The sequence below is a fragment of the Saimiri boliviensis genome, chromosome 9 (assembly GCF_048565385.1).
Source record: "Saimiri boliviensis isolate mSaiBol1 chromosome 9, mSaiBol1.pri, whole genome shotgun sequence".
In the NCBI taxonomy this organism is placed as follows: Eukaryota; Metazoa; Chordata; class Mammalia; order Primates; family Cebidae; genus Saimiri; species Saimiri boliviensis.
In genome coordinates, this window is record NC_133457.1 from 18,467,751 (window position 1) to 18,483,349 (window position 15,599).

A 15,599-nucleotide genomic window follows, 5' to 3' on the forward strand; every position below is an offset into this window, starting at 1 on the left:
GAGCGCTTGGTGCATAATAAGTATTCAGTAAATATCTCCTGAGTGAATTAATAAGTCCCATGTTTGAAGGATCACTTAGAGGCATCCTTTGTCTTTTGAATAATTGAATTAATTCATGTTCCCATCCTTGAATTGAAATTAAAGCATTTTAAAGGTCTTAGAGAACTTCAGAATCCTCCCAAACCAGGGTGTTTTGAAACTGGATCGGGTCTTATTTCTTTCTACAAAATGCTAAAAAGGCATCATGGTATCTAAAGCCAACTCCATCAGGAAGTCCACCTGGGCTCTGAGATGTGTGAGAAGTGACACTGCACAACAGTCCAACTGAATCACTCAGGAAATAGGCCAAAGGTTAAAAATATATATATCATGTAAGAATTAGGAATTTACCTTAAGACATGGGTCCCTAGTATGATGTCAACATGACTCATTCATTTTGAGTTGGCTGAAGAAATTTTAGATGCATTTTGAAAGGTCATCTGGTTTTCCTCTTACAACATAGATTTGATCCTTGCACCATCCAAACCAAAGACTCCACTGCACTGAAAAATGTTCTAGCGATTAGAAAACAGAATCATCATGAGTTTTTTCTTTTCCTTTTACCTGAAACCTAGGTGTGAGGTGCTTGAAAAATTAGTTTTAATACATTAACCAAACACTAGTCCTTTCTGGAAAACTTTGCTCTTCTGGCATTGCACTGAGTGTACTTTGCCCTGTTTTAAGTCTGAGTAATCTAATCCTGGGAGGTAAATTAGGTCCTTTTAGTGGTCTATTGACTTTCTCCTACCCCTAAGGAAAAATTTATTTAATTATCTTTATGTGTTCCAAGAAAGCAAACTTCGAAACTGGCCAGTAAGCTCGTAAGAACCTAATGATGATCACGGCATGAGTTTCCATCAGCTTTTGGTGTTATTTTAACACATTCCAAATGTAGACTTAAGCTATTAGTGTGTGCTTGTGTTCTCTCCCTCTCTCTTTTTCTCTCTCTCCCCACCCATCTCTTTCTCTTCCTTAACATACAAACACATGCACACACAGCCACTTTCTCTTTCTCAATACACACAAACTTGAATATTCTATTTATTTTTCAGTTCTCCTTTCCTCTCAGAATTCCTTTCCTGACCCCCAAATCTAGATTCAGGTGTTCAGCTAATGCACACTTACTGCCGCTGCTAACTTGACTATCTCCACCCTAGTCTCAGACAATATGACGGACTGTTTTTGTAATTGGCCACTGTATCCCCTGCGTCTTGGCAAAGTACCTGGTATGTGAAAAGCACTAAATACATTTTTGTTAAATAAGGAAATGAATGAGTACAATTATCTAGCCCTCGTATGCTCAGATCTGTCAAAAGAAAAAGTTACAACAAATTTATCTTAAAGATCTCAATTGGCTTTACTGCAACTTTAGAATTGGGCAACACTTCATTCCATAAAATAGAATAAGTGTGCCAATAAGCTGAACAGAAGAGGTTGGTTTTATAGACAGAGAAGAACTGAAGAAAGCAGAAGTAAAGAACTAAAAGTGGTCATTTCAAAGCTATTTGCCTTGTAAGGCAAGAACGGGGAAACAATAGAGAAATATGGTTGCTTAACGTCAGGTTACTTCAGGTTACCTTTCCTATAAAGATTAAAGGCAGAGGAAACTTCTTTATCCTGTAGATTGAATCCAGTCTGTTTGAGAAATTAAGCTGTTATCGGTCCTATTGGGCTTCTACAAAGGTTAGATAACAACTCAGTTTTGGTTTGGTAACATAAAACCACAGCATGTGCGACTCCATTTTGATTTTTAGTCTGATTTGCTGAGGTCTAGTGTAGGAGCTTAGCTCAAAAAAATGGCCTCCTATAATTTTTTATTTACCTGAGATAAAAGGAAATATACAAATTCAATCAGTTCCTTGATGATTCTCTGTCAAGTCATTAATTTCCCCAGTAAAAAAAATAAATCCATCTGTTGCAATATGAAAATTTTCTTCCTAGAATCTCTGGAATGAACAGTCTTAGACCCAAATCCAAAAAATATATACAGTCAAGCTAACTCTATTTAATTAAATGTTTTCCATAAGTATTGAAAAATAACTTTTGAGCAATATGAATAGCTATTGTGTGCAAAAGTTAGGTAGAAGATAAATTCCTTATTTTTCAGTAATTCTGTATTTATAATATATACTTGTTTCACAAAACAAGAGAGAAACATACAGATTTTTTTTTACACCTGGTTTAATGGCTCTTCAGTATATGCCACTAACAAAAAGTTATTAGAAAGAAACAAAAGAAAATTCAAAATTCAGAATTGGCACAAAAAGATGGTCTTTGTTGCAAATGAGAAAATAACAGAAGTCAATTTCTACAGGTATGCACTAAAACATAGAGAAAATACAGTATATCATGATTTAGTCCCTAGTACCAGTTTTGAAAATCAAAACTTTATTTTATACCCCTGAATTTCACAAGATCACATACCAAGGAACACATGAGGTCCTCAGTTCTTGGAAACTAAGTCTGTGGTTTACCTCCCAAGGTCTCTCCCTGGTTTTTGTTATGACTGGCAACAGAAGCAGTGTTGGAAGCCCACTGCAGAATTAAGAATTTACACAATCTGAAACTGCTTATGTCAGGCCTTTCTTTGGGGTGAAAATAATATTCAAGAACTTTCAGCATGTGCTTACCACATCTGCACCCATTTTGGGTCAATCAGAAAAAAAAAAAAAAAAAAAACTGCTGGAAAGAAATAAGCCACCCATTCAAAAGTAAAAGCAGGGAAAGCCAGCTGCATACAAACCCTGCAGATTGTGCTGATGAGATCCATGGATGGGCAGAAAGAGCTGCTTCAGGAAAAGAAAATCTAACTTCTGAGCAAAAAGGCTCAGAACATAGATAGGACAAAAATGATCTCCATTAAAAGCAATTCCTAAGAATTCAGGGAAGGTGATTCATTCTATCCCCAAAGTAATCACAAAATAGTCTTTCTTTCTCATATGTATTGATTGATTCATTGATTGATGTCCCCCCTCATCATATTTTTTTGTTGAAAGGATTATGGAGAAGCACAAAGAAGCAAAGATTTAAAAAATCACTCACAATCTCATCACTTAGTAATACCTCTGTTGTATTTCCACGGATGGCTAAAATCTCACCCACAATTCCTCATGGCCATCAATAAATTAGAACAAGAACTTTTTCTATTAAACTTTATTCCAAGAGTTTATATCAGTTCTTTCTACAATCAAACCTCTTTCAGTATGAGTTTTTAATCAGCAAGACAAAACTCAGGATAGAATCTAGTGTATTCCATAGTTCAAATTGTTTAACAGCTTAAGTTTCTCTGCTGTACTAAGTGAGTGAATTGAGACACAATTATGCTGAAATTGGAATAGATCTGAATGTTTAGAGGAGTCCAAGAACACGCTGCTGTCTCAGAGATAAGAGGGAGACAGTTGAGTCCCAAGACACACCACTAGGGGCTAAATGATGAACCACCCTATGTCTGCAATTGATTTGCCTTCTTTGCGGTTTGCTCCTTAGGTTAGAGTTCCATGTTTAATTTTGGCATGATCCAGTTACTTTTCTCTTTCCCAAAGGCCACAGAGATCATCATTAACTAGTTATCTCTCAAAAGGTGTCATTCATTAATTAGGAGGTTGGGAAAGATCATCTAGATGCATTTGTACAAAATAACCCTGGTAAGAAATGGACTCTTCTGATGGTTATTCCATCTCAGGCACGTTATCTACATTATGTAATATACTCCTAAGAGTAGGTTAATTGTTACTATTAGGTGAAAAAATAAGACACAGGGAGAACAGTAACTAACACAAGACCATACTGTTAGTATGACCATACTGTTAATTTGACAGAAACAGGATCTAAAACTCCACATCCATGCTTTCCCCACTCTATAACCTTGCCTGGCTGGGGAGAACAAATCTCAGATATGCCTCTTTGATGATAAATGTCTGAGAATATATATATAAATAGATATATACGCAAACATATATATACACATGTATATAATGTGTATATACGTACACATGTATATAATGTGTGTGTGTGTGTGTGTGTGTATATATATATATATATATATATATATATATATATATATATGTATATCTCACAGTGACTCCAAATTTTTGTGTGTGTCAGGGTGGGGAGACAGGCTTGCTCTTTCTTCCAGGCTTGAGTACAGTGGTGCAATCTCGGCTCACTGCAATCTCTGCCTCCTGAGTTTAAGTGATTTTCCTGCCTCAGCCACCCAAGTAGCTGGGATTATAGGTGCACACCACCACACTGGCTATTTTTTGTATTTTTAGTAGAGATGGGGTTTCATCATGTTGGCCAGTCTCGTCTCAAATTCTTGACCTCAAGTGATCCACCTGCCTCAGCCTCCCAAAGTGCTAGGATTATAAGGCATGAACCACCATGCCCAGCTGACTCCAAAATTCTTGAGGTCCTATAACACCAAAGTCAAAATTCCCAGGAAATTTTTAGTAAAACACATCAATCTCATATCTGTATGTTATTTATGTAAGAATGACACCTCTATTTGTATGGTTTTCATGATACTTACACAAGAAAGTGAGGATGTGAACCATAAACACCATGAATACATAACATATTATTGTTTGAAGGGTCCTCAGGGCATTAGTTGACCAAAAAAGAAAAAAAAAAAAACACATACTCTGCAAACAATTAATTAATCAATATTGACAGTGAAGTTCAAAAATGTTTGTATTTCTTCTAAACTATCTAGTGAACACGCCTTTTAAATCTCACTAAATCCTTAACAATTTATAGAATTATTTTGTATCTTGACCACAAGTCTGTACACATACAAAACCCTGTTTTCTTTTTGTGAGATTTCCATAAGTCATCTTTCCCTAAACCTATCTAGGAATAGTATCCAGCAGCTCAAGTTATCATTAGTCAGTGCTGTGTGACATGGGATAATGCCTACTCCAGTCTCTCTACAAGCTAAAAAGAAAATCATTTGCTATATTCTCTTTGCTAGACCTCTGTATGCGCAGAGGGAGAGCAGATATGACTGGCCTGGTCAATAGAACTATTTACTTAGCTGATGGCATGAGTCGCCAAATGAGCTAAAATTGGACACATTAACTGATTTCTATCAATAATACCAATATACTTCCTGGATCAAAATCTTTACTAAGGTCTGAACTTTATAAGGGCTAACTGACATCTTCTTAAAAATTGTTCAACATGACATGTACTGGTTGATCCTGGGAAAATTACAGAAAATAAAGTTTAGGGTAATTGGGAAAATGGCTTTGGGGAAATGATTTATTATTTCCAATAAGGAAAGAGGAGGTGAAGAATGAAGTTTAAAAAGACAAGGAGAAGAACAAGAAAGGAAAATGGGAAAGAAGAAAGAGAGAGAAAGAGAGAATGAATCCCATGACAATTTAATTTGACCATCCACTATTGTATGCAAAGGCCCAAATAAGGTACTTGGGAGTCTACAAAGAAAAATAAAATAATTCCATGCAACAAATTCAACAATTATTTATGGAGCTAGAAAAGGAGCAACTATCTAATATACCTCAGCAACTGGAAATATATCTAAGATTACCTAAATGAAAAGTAAATCAGAAGTGTACTTGAAAAGTAATCTGCTAATTTAAACAAGTGTTAAAAGATTATGTTTTCTTAAGGAGCAATCTTGGTCTTTTCCTAAAACAGAACTGGGTGATGGCTGTTACCTGTGGCTAATCAGATTGGTTCAGAACCACCATGTACAAAGAACATTCCATCATCTGTTAGAAGGCCAACATCAAATAGACAATTTACTAAGGAGAGTAACTTTCCAGGGGTTTTCTGATTTTAGCATAATGAGGCACAAGAATAAATGAGCTGTAGTTTCCCACACTTAAGTTCTAAATTCACCTATGTTACTAATTGCCCTTGAGATAATTAGAGTCGAGGACCCAGCATTTATTTTTTATCTTAACAAGATTTTGATTCAATACATAATATTTTAAAATATTATTTTGAAAAAATTCTCTGAAATAATTATACAATGAACATGTAATTCTTAGATCTTTCTAGTTTGAATAAGTAAACATAAGTGTATTTCTGTTAAAAGGCTTAATACTGGGATGAGTCAAGAATGACTATAGTCATGAATCACTTAAGGACAAGGACATATTTGGAGAAATATATTATTAAGTGATTTTGATTTTGTTGTTGTATAAACATCATAGCATATAGTTACACAAACTTAGATGGTATAGCCTACTACACACCTAGGCTATGTGGTGAAGCCTATTGCCCCTTAGCTATAAACCTATACAGCATATTAGGGTACTGAATACTGCAGGCAATTATAACACAATGATAATTATTTGTCTACCTATATGTATCTACATATGAAATGTACAGTAAAAATTCCATAATATAATCTTATGGGACCATAGTTGTATATGTGGTTCATTGTTTACCAAAATGGCATTAGTGGCACCCGACTGTTTTGTAAACATCAAAGAGTAACTGGCTTATTAAAACTTCATTAAATTGCTCCTCTATCTTCTTGAGCATGTCCAAATATCTGCCAGCTAAGCTTCAAATTTATTTATTATTTTAAAGAATCACTACTATAAAACCACAGGAGTAATATCAAAAAAATGAAGCTACTGTTATGCACTGGTTTCCAAGTGAAGCATACAGCTATGTTTGGCTGAACAAAGTTCAAATATTTCTGCCCAGATTTATTCAAAACATGTTTCTAGTGCCACTGGGAAAGAAACTGTAACTGGAAAAGACAATAACTGGCATTATAAATAATGAATAAATGAGTACAAATTCCCAGGAAACACCTCATATTATTCTCTGTAAATCAAAAAGACATGTGGGTGAATTCATAACGTATATGAATTGATATATAAAGAAGATACATAGAGTTGATACATAAAGAAGAAAGAGAAAGGAGTCAAGCCTTTTTACTACAGCAAAGTACCACACAGCAAATATAAACAATAAGAGAATATAAGAGACAAAGAATATACAGAACAACCCAAAGACAATCAATGTAATAACAGGAATAAATCCTCACCGAATAGAAATAACCTTGAATGTAAAAGAATGAAATTCCCCATATAAAAGATACAGACTGGCTGAATGGATACAAAACAAAACTCAACTATACAAAAAAACATCAAATTTCAACCATACCATAGACCAAAAGGACCTAAAAGACATCTACTGGATATTTCACCTACGGCTGTGAATACACGTTTTATTTAGCACATGGAACATTCTCTAGGATTGACTATATGTTAGGACACAAAATGAGTCTCAAAAAATTAAAAATATTTAAAGTCATATTAAGTACCTTATCTTACCACAATAGAATAACAAGATAAATACTTTAAACTACAAATACGTGGAAATTAAATTTTCTTGGAAAAGTAATAGGTGAAGAAAAAATAAGAATAAAATTTTTAAATTCCTTGACACAAATGTAAATGGAAATACAGCATACCAACACCTATGGGACATACCAAAAGGAGTAGTAAGAGGAAAGTGTTAGCATAAAATGCCTACATCAAAAAAGCAGGAAGAATTTAAAAAAACAACCTAATAATGCACTTCAAGAAACTAGAAAAGTAAGAACAAGCCAAACTCAAAATTAGTAGAAGAAATAAGAAATAAATATATGAAAGGGCAGAAATAAAATTGAGACTAAAAAAATACAAAAGATCAATAAAATAAAGATTTTGGTTTTTGCAAAGGTAAACAAAATTGACAATTAGTTAAACTAAGAAGTAATTAGAGATGATCCAAATAAATAAAACCTGAAATAAAAAAGGAGACAACACAACAGATAGTTTCCCAACAAAGAAAAGTCCAAGAATGATGCTTTCACTGCTGAATTCTATCGAACCTTTAAAGAATTAATACCAACTATTCTCAAACTATTGCAAAAAATTGAAGCAGAGGGAATTCTTCCTAACCCATTTTATGAAGCCACCTGATATCAAAACAAGACTAGGGCACAACAACGAAAGAGAAAACCACAGGCCAATATCCCTAATGAACATAGAAATCAAAACCCTCAACAAAATTCTAGCACAACACATCAAAATAATAATACACTGTGATCAAGTGGTATTTATCCAGGAACACAAGCCTGATTCAACATATGCAAATCAATACACATCAAACATCTCACCAGTAGAATGAAGGACAAACACTATAAAATCACCCTAATAGATGCAGGAAAAAGCCTTTGATAACATTCAACAATACTTTTTAATAAAAACTCTAATAGGTAGAGAAGGAAAGCAGCTCCACATGATAAAGGCTATATATGACAAATCCACAGCTTAACATCTTACTGAACAGAGAAAAGTTAAAAGCTTTTCCTCTAAGAACTGGAAAAAAAAAAGGATTTCTATTCTCACCACTCTTACTTAACGTAGTACTGGAAGTCTTAGCCAGAGCAATTAGGCAAAAGAAATAAAGGGCATCCAAACTGGAAAGGAGGAAGTCAAGTTGTTGCTATTTGTAGATGACATAATCTTATATAGAGAAAATCCTAAAGACTACTATAAAATCATTAGAACTGATAAATGAATTTAGTAAAGTTGCAGGATACAAAATTAATATATAAAAATCAGCAGTGGGCCAGGCATGGTGGCTCATGCCTGTAATCTCAGCCCTATGGGAGGCTGAGGTGAGAGGATCACTAGAGGTCAGGGGTTCAAGACCAGCCTGGCCAAAATGACAAAACTCCATCTTTACTAAAAATATAAAAATTAACTGGGTGTGGTGGTAGGCACCTGTAATCCCAGCTACTCAAGAGGCTGAGTCAGGAGAATTGCTTGAACCCAGGAGGTGGAGGTTGCAGTGAACTGAGATTGCACCACTGCATTCCAGCTTGGGCAACAGAGTGAGACTCCATCTCAAAAAACAAAGCAAAACAAAAATCAGTAGTGTTTCTATACATGAACAAGAAAATAGCTGAAAAAGTAATCAAGAGGTAATTTCATTTATAGTAGCTACAATTTAAAAAAATAGAATACTTGCAAATAAATATTACCAAGGAGATGAAAGACCTCTGCAAGAAAAACTAAAAAAATGAAAGAAATTTAAAAGGATACAAACAAATGAAAAGACAGCTCATGCTCATAGATCAGAAGAATTAATATTGTTAAAATGACAATACTACTCAAAGAAATCTACAGATTCAATGAAATTGCTATGAAAATACCAATGACAGGCCAGGCGCAGTGGCTTATGCCTGTAGTCCCAGGACTTTGGGAGGCCAAGGTGGGTGAATCCACAGGTCAGGAGTTCAAGATCAGCCTGGCCAAGATGGTGAAACCCCATCTCTACTAAAAATACAAAAATTAGCCAGGCGTGATGGCAGTCACATGTAATCCCAGCAACTCAGGAAGCTGAGGCAGATAATTGCTTGAACCAGGAGGCGGAGGTTGCAGTGAGCTGAGATCGTTCAACTGCACTCCAGCCTGGGCGACAGAGTGAAAATATCTCAAAAACAAAAAACAAAACAAACACACACACACACACACACACACACACACACACACACACACACACAGAGAAAATATCAATGACATTTTTCACAGAAAGAGGAAAAAAATCCTAAAATACATATGGAAGCAAAAAAGACCCTAAAGAGCAACCCTGAGGAAAGAAAACAAAGCTGAAGGTATCATCCTCCCAAACCTCAAAATATACTACAAAGCTATAGCAACCAAACCAACATTCTACTGACACAAAAATAGATACACAGACCAAAAGAACAGAGTAGAAAACTCAGAGATTAAATCAGTACTTACAGCCAACTGGTATTTGAAAAAGGTGCTGAAAGCCCTCACTCGGGAAAGGATAGTCTGCACTATTTGATGCTGGGAAAACTGAGTATCTATATACGGAAGAATGAAACTAGACCTTCACATTTTACCCTACACAAAAGTCAACTCAAATTGGATAAAAACTTAAATGTGAGACCCAAAATGATAAAATTACTGGAAGAATACATAGGAGAAATGCTTCAGAACATTGGTCATAGGAAAGATTTAATGAAAAAGACTTTAAAAGCACAGGCAACAAAAGCATAAATAAACAAATGAGATTATATCAAACTGAAAACCTTCTGCACGGCAAAGGAAGCCATCAAAAGAGTGAAAAGACAACCTACAGAATCAGACAAATATTTGAAAACTAGTCATCTGACAGGGGATTGATGTTCAGAATATTCAAAGAACACATCTCACCAAGAAAAAAAAAAAAAACCCACAACAATCCAGTTAACAAGTGGGCAAATGATCTGAATAGACATTTCTCAAAAGAAGACAAATGGCTCACAAATATATGAAAAATACTTAACATTACAAATCATCAAGGAAATGCAAATCAAAACTGTACTGCAGTATAATCTCACTCCAGTTGATATGGCTATTATCAAAAAGACAAAAAGAATGCTGATGATGGTGCAAAGAAAAGGAAATTCATAGAAGCTGTCGGTGGGAATGTAAGCTAGTACAGCCACCGTGAGAACAGTGTGGAGGTCCCTCAAGAAACTACCAATAGAATTACCATATCATCCAGCAATTCCACTGCTAGGCATTTATCCAAAAGAGAAAAAAAATGTTGTATCAGAGACATCTGCACCTCCATGTTTATTGCAGCACTATTCACAATAGCCAAAATAATGGAATCAACCTAGGTGTACAACCACAGCTAAATAAATAAATAAATAATACATGATATGTGCACAATGAAATAGTATTCTGCCATAAAAAAAAAACAACAATGAAATCCTGTCATTTGCAGAAGTATAAATGGACCGGAAGGTATTATATTAATTGAAATAAGCCAGGAAGAGACAGTGAGACATCACGTATTCTCAACTCATATGTGGAAGCTGAAAAGTTGATTTTATAGAAGTGAAAAAAGTAGAACAGAGGACATCAGAGGCTGGCAAGTAAGGAAAGGAAGGAATAGAAAAGAGTTGTTAAAGGATAGAAAATTGCAACTAGATAGGAGGAATACATTCTAGTGTTCTGTAGCACTATAGAATGACTACAGTTAACAACAGCATATTACATAGTTTCAAATTGCTAGGAGGAGGATATTCAGTGCTCCCAGCATAAAGAAATAATAAATATTTGAGATTATGAATATGCTAATTACCCTGATCTGATCACTATACATTGCTTGTATCGAAATATTGCTATGTACTCCATAAATATGTGGAGATATATATATATATATAAATATAATTTTTTTTGTCCATTAAAAAATACAATGTCTTTAACAGAGTTAAAGAAATTAAAAGACCTTTAAATAAACATAATTGTATTTATAAAACAAAAAAAAAAGAAAAATATTATACTTTATCTCCATTTAACTGGCCAAAGTGCTTGGTTTTTGTTGTTGTTGTTTATTTTTTTGTTGTTTATTTACAACCCTGAAGTGGCAGTTTATGTTGACTTGAGAGTAATTATTTCCTTTGTCAATTTACTGTTTTCCTTGATATTGTTTATGATTAGGTCTGAGAAAATACCTAAATGCAGCTATGAGGCTCAGGGGATATAAACGTTATTAATATAGTGTGTTTGTGGGTAGGAGTTTCTCCACTTCCATAAGAAGCCTTTTAAAGTGTAAAGAATGTATAGCATTCCACTTAGTTTCCATATTCTTTTTAACAACTTACTTTCGATGAAATGAAATCAACGTGGATGTTTTCTTTCTGGATAATCAGGAGAAAGGCCATGCTCTCTCTTGTTAGATAATACTATCAGGACAGGAAAAATAAATCTTGGCAGAGCTATGGAGATAAATCCTCAAATGAAACTCAGATAAAGACACATGTAAACTTAGTAACTTTATATCATTTGCAGGGGATAAAAAGAAAAACAAATTTAAAAGGATCCAGTGAAAAATTTAAGACCAACCATTAAAGACAATTTTTTAAAAAGAAAATTCAGAAACACTGCCTTCCTGAGTGTGATTTCTGAAGAAAACATAATTTAAACATAAATATCTTTTGATAAATGGGTAAGTTATCACACTCAACATTGAAGGGATGTTTTTGTTTGTTTGTTTCTTTGAGATGGAGTTTCACTCTTGTTGCCCAGGCTGGAGTGCAATGGCACCATCTCAGCTCACTGCATCCTCTGCCTCCGGGTTCAAGTGATTCTCTTGCCTCAGCCTATAGAGTAGCTAGAATTACAGGCACATGCCACCATGCCCAGCTAATTTTGTATTTTTTAGTAGAGGGAGGGTTTCTCCAAGTTGATCAGGCTGGTCTCGAATTCCTGACCTCGGGTGATCTGCCCACCTTGGCCTTCCAAAAGTGCTAGGATTACAGGTGTGAGCCACTGCATCTGGCCAGCATTGGAGTTTTAAAATATTTTTCCACCTGTCCTCTGATAAAACAGTTAAGCCTGAAAAGGACCCTACAAAATTTCTTATTGTCAGGTTTATTTACTTTGCTTTGTAGCTCCAACACTTATCAAATGTTTTTAATATAATTAATTTATAATTATAATTTTTTTAGAATTTTCATCTAGAAAGAGAAAAGAAACATTGACCACTAAATATCTGTATTAGTCCCTAGGCTAGGCTGCACACAGCGGCAGTGGGAGTGGGATGATTCTGGCCCATGAAACCATTTTCCCTTCTAGAAGTCTGGGTCTGTGGTGGCAGGGGCTGCCATGAAAGTCTCTGATATGACTTGGAGACATCTTCCCTACTGTCTTGGTGAGCAACATTTGGCTCCTTGCTACTTAGGCAAATTTCTGCAGCAGGCTTGAATTTCTTTCCAGAAAATGGGTTGTTCTTTTCTATCACATTGTCAGGCTACAAATTTTCAAAATGTTTGTGTTCTGCTTCCACTTGAATGCTTTGCCTCTGAGAAATTTCTTCTGCAAGATGCCCTAAATCATCCCTCTCAAGTTCAAAGTTCCACAGATCTCTAGAAGAGGAGCAAAATGCTACCCATCTCTTTGCTAGAGCATAACAAGAATCATCTTTGCTCCAGTTCCCAAGAAGTTGCTCATCCTCATCTGAGACCACCTCAGCCTGGACTTCATTGTCCATTTCAAACTGTCAGCATTTTGGTCAAAGCCATTCAACAAGTCTCTAGGAAGTTCCAAACTTTCCCACATTTTTCTAATAAGCCCTCCAAATCATTCCAACCTCTGCCTGTTATGCTGTTCCAAAGTCACTTTCACATTTTGGGGTATTTTTACAGCAGTTCCCCACTCTCTATGGTACCAATTTACTGTGTTAGTCTGTGCTCATACTGCTAATGAAAACATACCCAAGACTGGGTAATTTATAAAGAAAAGAGGTTTACTTGACTCACAGTTCCACACACTTGGGGACGCCTCAAGAAACTTAGTCATAGCAGGAGAGGCAAACATGTCTTTCTTTATGTGGCGGCAGCAAGGAGAAGTAGAGAAGTGGGGAAAAAGTTTATCTCCAACCAGCTCCCTCCCATGACATGTGGTGATTATGGGAACAACAATTCAAGATAAGATTTGGGTGGGGACACAGCCAAACCATATAAATATTTTAATTATCCAAATATATCGAAAATACTCAGCTTAAGTCATGAAACGGAGAATTAGTAGGTAATATGCCAAATGTTGCCACCTTATTTGAAGAAGAAGGATTAGATCACCAGTATATTTCTCATTTCTGCATGTTTTTGAAAAACAAGTGTTGCAGTGGCTCAGACCTCAGACTTCAAGTCAGACAGGTGTGGATGTAAGTCCTAGCTCTGCCACTGAGTACTGTGACATTAGATGAATGTCTACACATCTCTAAGCCTCATCTGCAAATGGAATGCTAGTTATAACTCACTTATCAGCTTCTTGTAAAAATTTTACAAACAGAAACATGTAAAATATTTGACTGAAGTTCTGACGTATAGTACATATTTAACAAATGTCACTACTAAAGAGATTTCACATTTATAAATGCTTTACATGAAGTATAGTTTGAATTGGCTGGGTATGTTCCAAGATGCTAGGTTTCATTCATTCAACAAATACTTAGCCTGTCTACTATATATACTAAATATATATCTATGCTATATATATATATATATATATATATATATATATATATGCTAGATATATATCTGTGCTTCTATACATCTTTTGTCTAAGTCACTATATATCAAGAATAAAACTTTTACTAGCTTCCCGTTTCTCTTCTCCTCTTTCTTTCACTAGCTTTTGCTTTCCTTTTCTTTTTTTCTTGGGATAGCAGTTCTGAAAATGCAACGCTTGTTACTGTTGAAGGAAAATCTGTAGAGAAAAGCAGTCTAAATAAAATAACTGTTAGATTCTACCCATCAATGTTTTCAAAAATAAAAGATTGCTGCCCACCCTACCCACCATACCTGACCATCACTCCAGAAAAATAAACTAATACAAACTGTTATTACCAGTCTGGACCCTTATATTAGTCTGCTAGGGCTGCCATAACAAAATACCAAAGACTGAGCAGATTGTACAACAGAAAGTTATTTTCTCATAGCTGTGAAGGCTGGAAGTCCAAGATTAAAGTGCTATCAGTATTGGTTCCCGATGAGGACTCTCTTCTTGGCTTATAAACAGCTGCCTCTCACTGTGTTTTCCCATGGCCTTTCTTTGTGAGTGTGTGGTGAAAGAGACCTTTGGTGTCTCTTTTGCTTTCTTTTGTTTTTTTTTTGTTTGTTTGTTTGTTTGTTTTGTTTTGTTTTTGTTTTTTTTTTTGAGATGGAGTCTCTCTGTGTTGCCCGGGCTGAAGTGCAATGAATGGCATGATCACTGCAACCTCCATCTCCCAGGTTCAAGTGATTCTTCTGCCTCAGCCACCCTAGCAGCAAGGATCAGGCTCAGGCCACCACACCTGGCTAATTTTGGTATTTTTAGTAGAGACAGGTTTTGCCATGTTGACCATGCTGGTCTTGAACTACTGACCTCAGGTGATCCACCCACCCTGGCCTCCCAAAATGCTGAGATTACAAGCATGAGCCACGATGCTGGGCCTTCTCTTTCACTTTTTATGAGGACATTAGTTCTATCAGATTAATACCACCCTTACCACCTCACTTAACTTTACCTCTTTAAAGGCCTCATCTCCCAAGTATGGTCACATTGAGAGTTAGGGCTTCAACATATGAATTTGACGGGAACACAGTTCAGTTCATAACAGCTTGCTTTTTCCCATTACCAAGAGACCATATAAGCCCTTTCTCCCCCTGTATGCAAGCATCTTTTTGGGAAAAGGTGCAGAGAGGGAAAAGGCTCATTCAGGGGAAGAAAGCGATGGTAGATATCTGAAGTGGTTCAAATAATAAATTTATTTGTTGCACATTTTTAAACAAAAGATCAGGATATTTTTGGAAACTAAAGTATAACACTGATTTCTTAACTGCTTTCTTTCCCTCCATCTTAGTCAGTTTGGGCTGCCCTAACAAATATATCATAGATTGTGTGTGTGACTTAAATAATAAACATTTATTTTTCATGGGTCTGGGGGCTGGAAGTCCAAGATCAGGATGATGAGTTCTGGGTTGCAGACCGCTGACTTTTCCATGGATATTTGCATGGCAAACA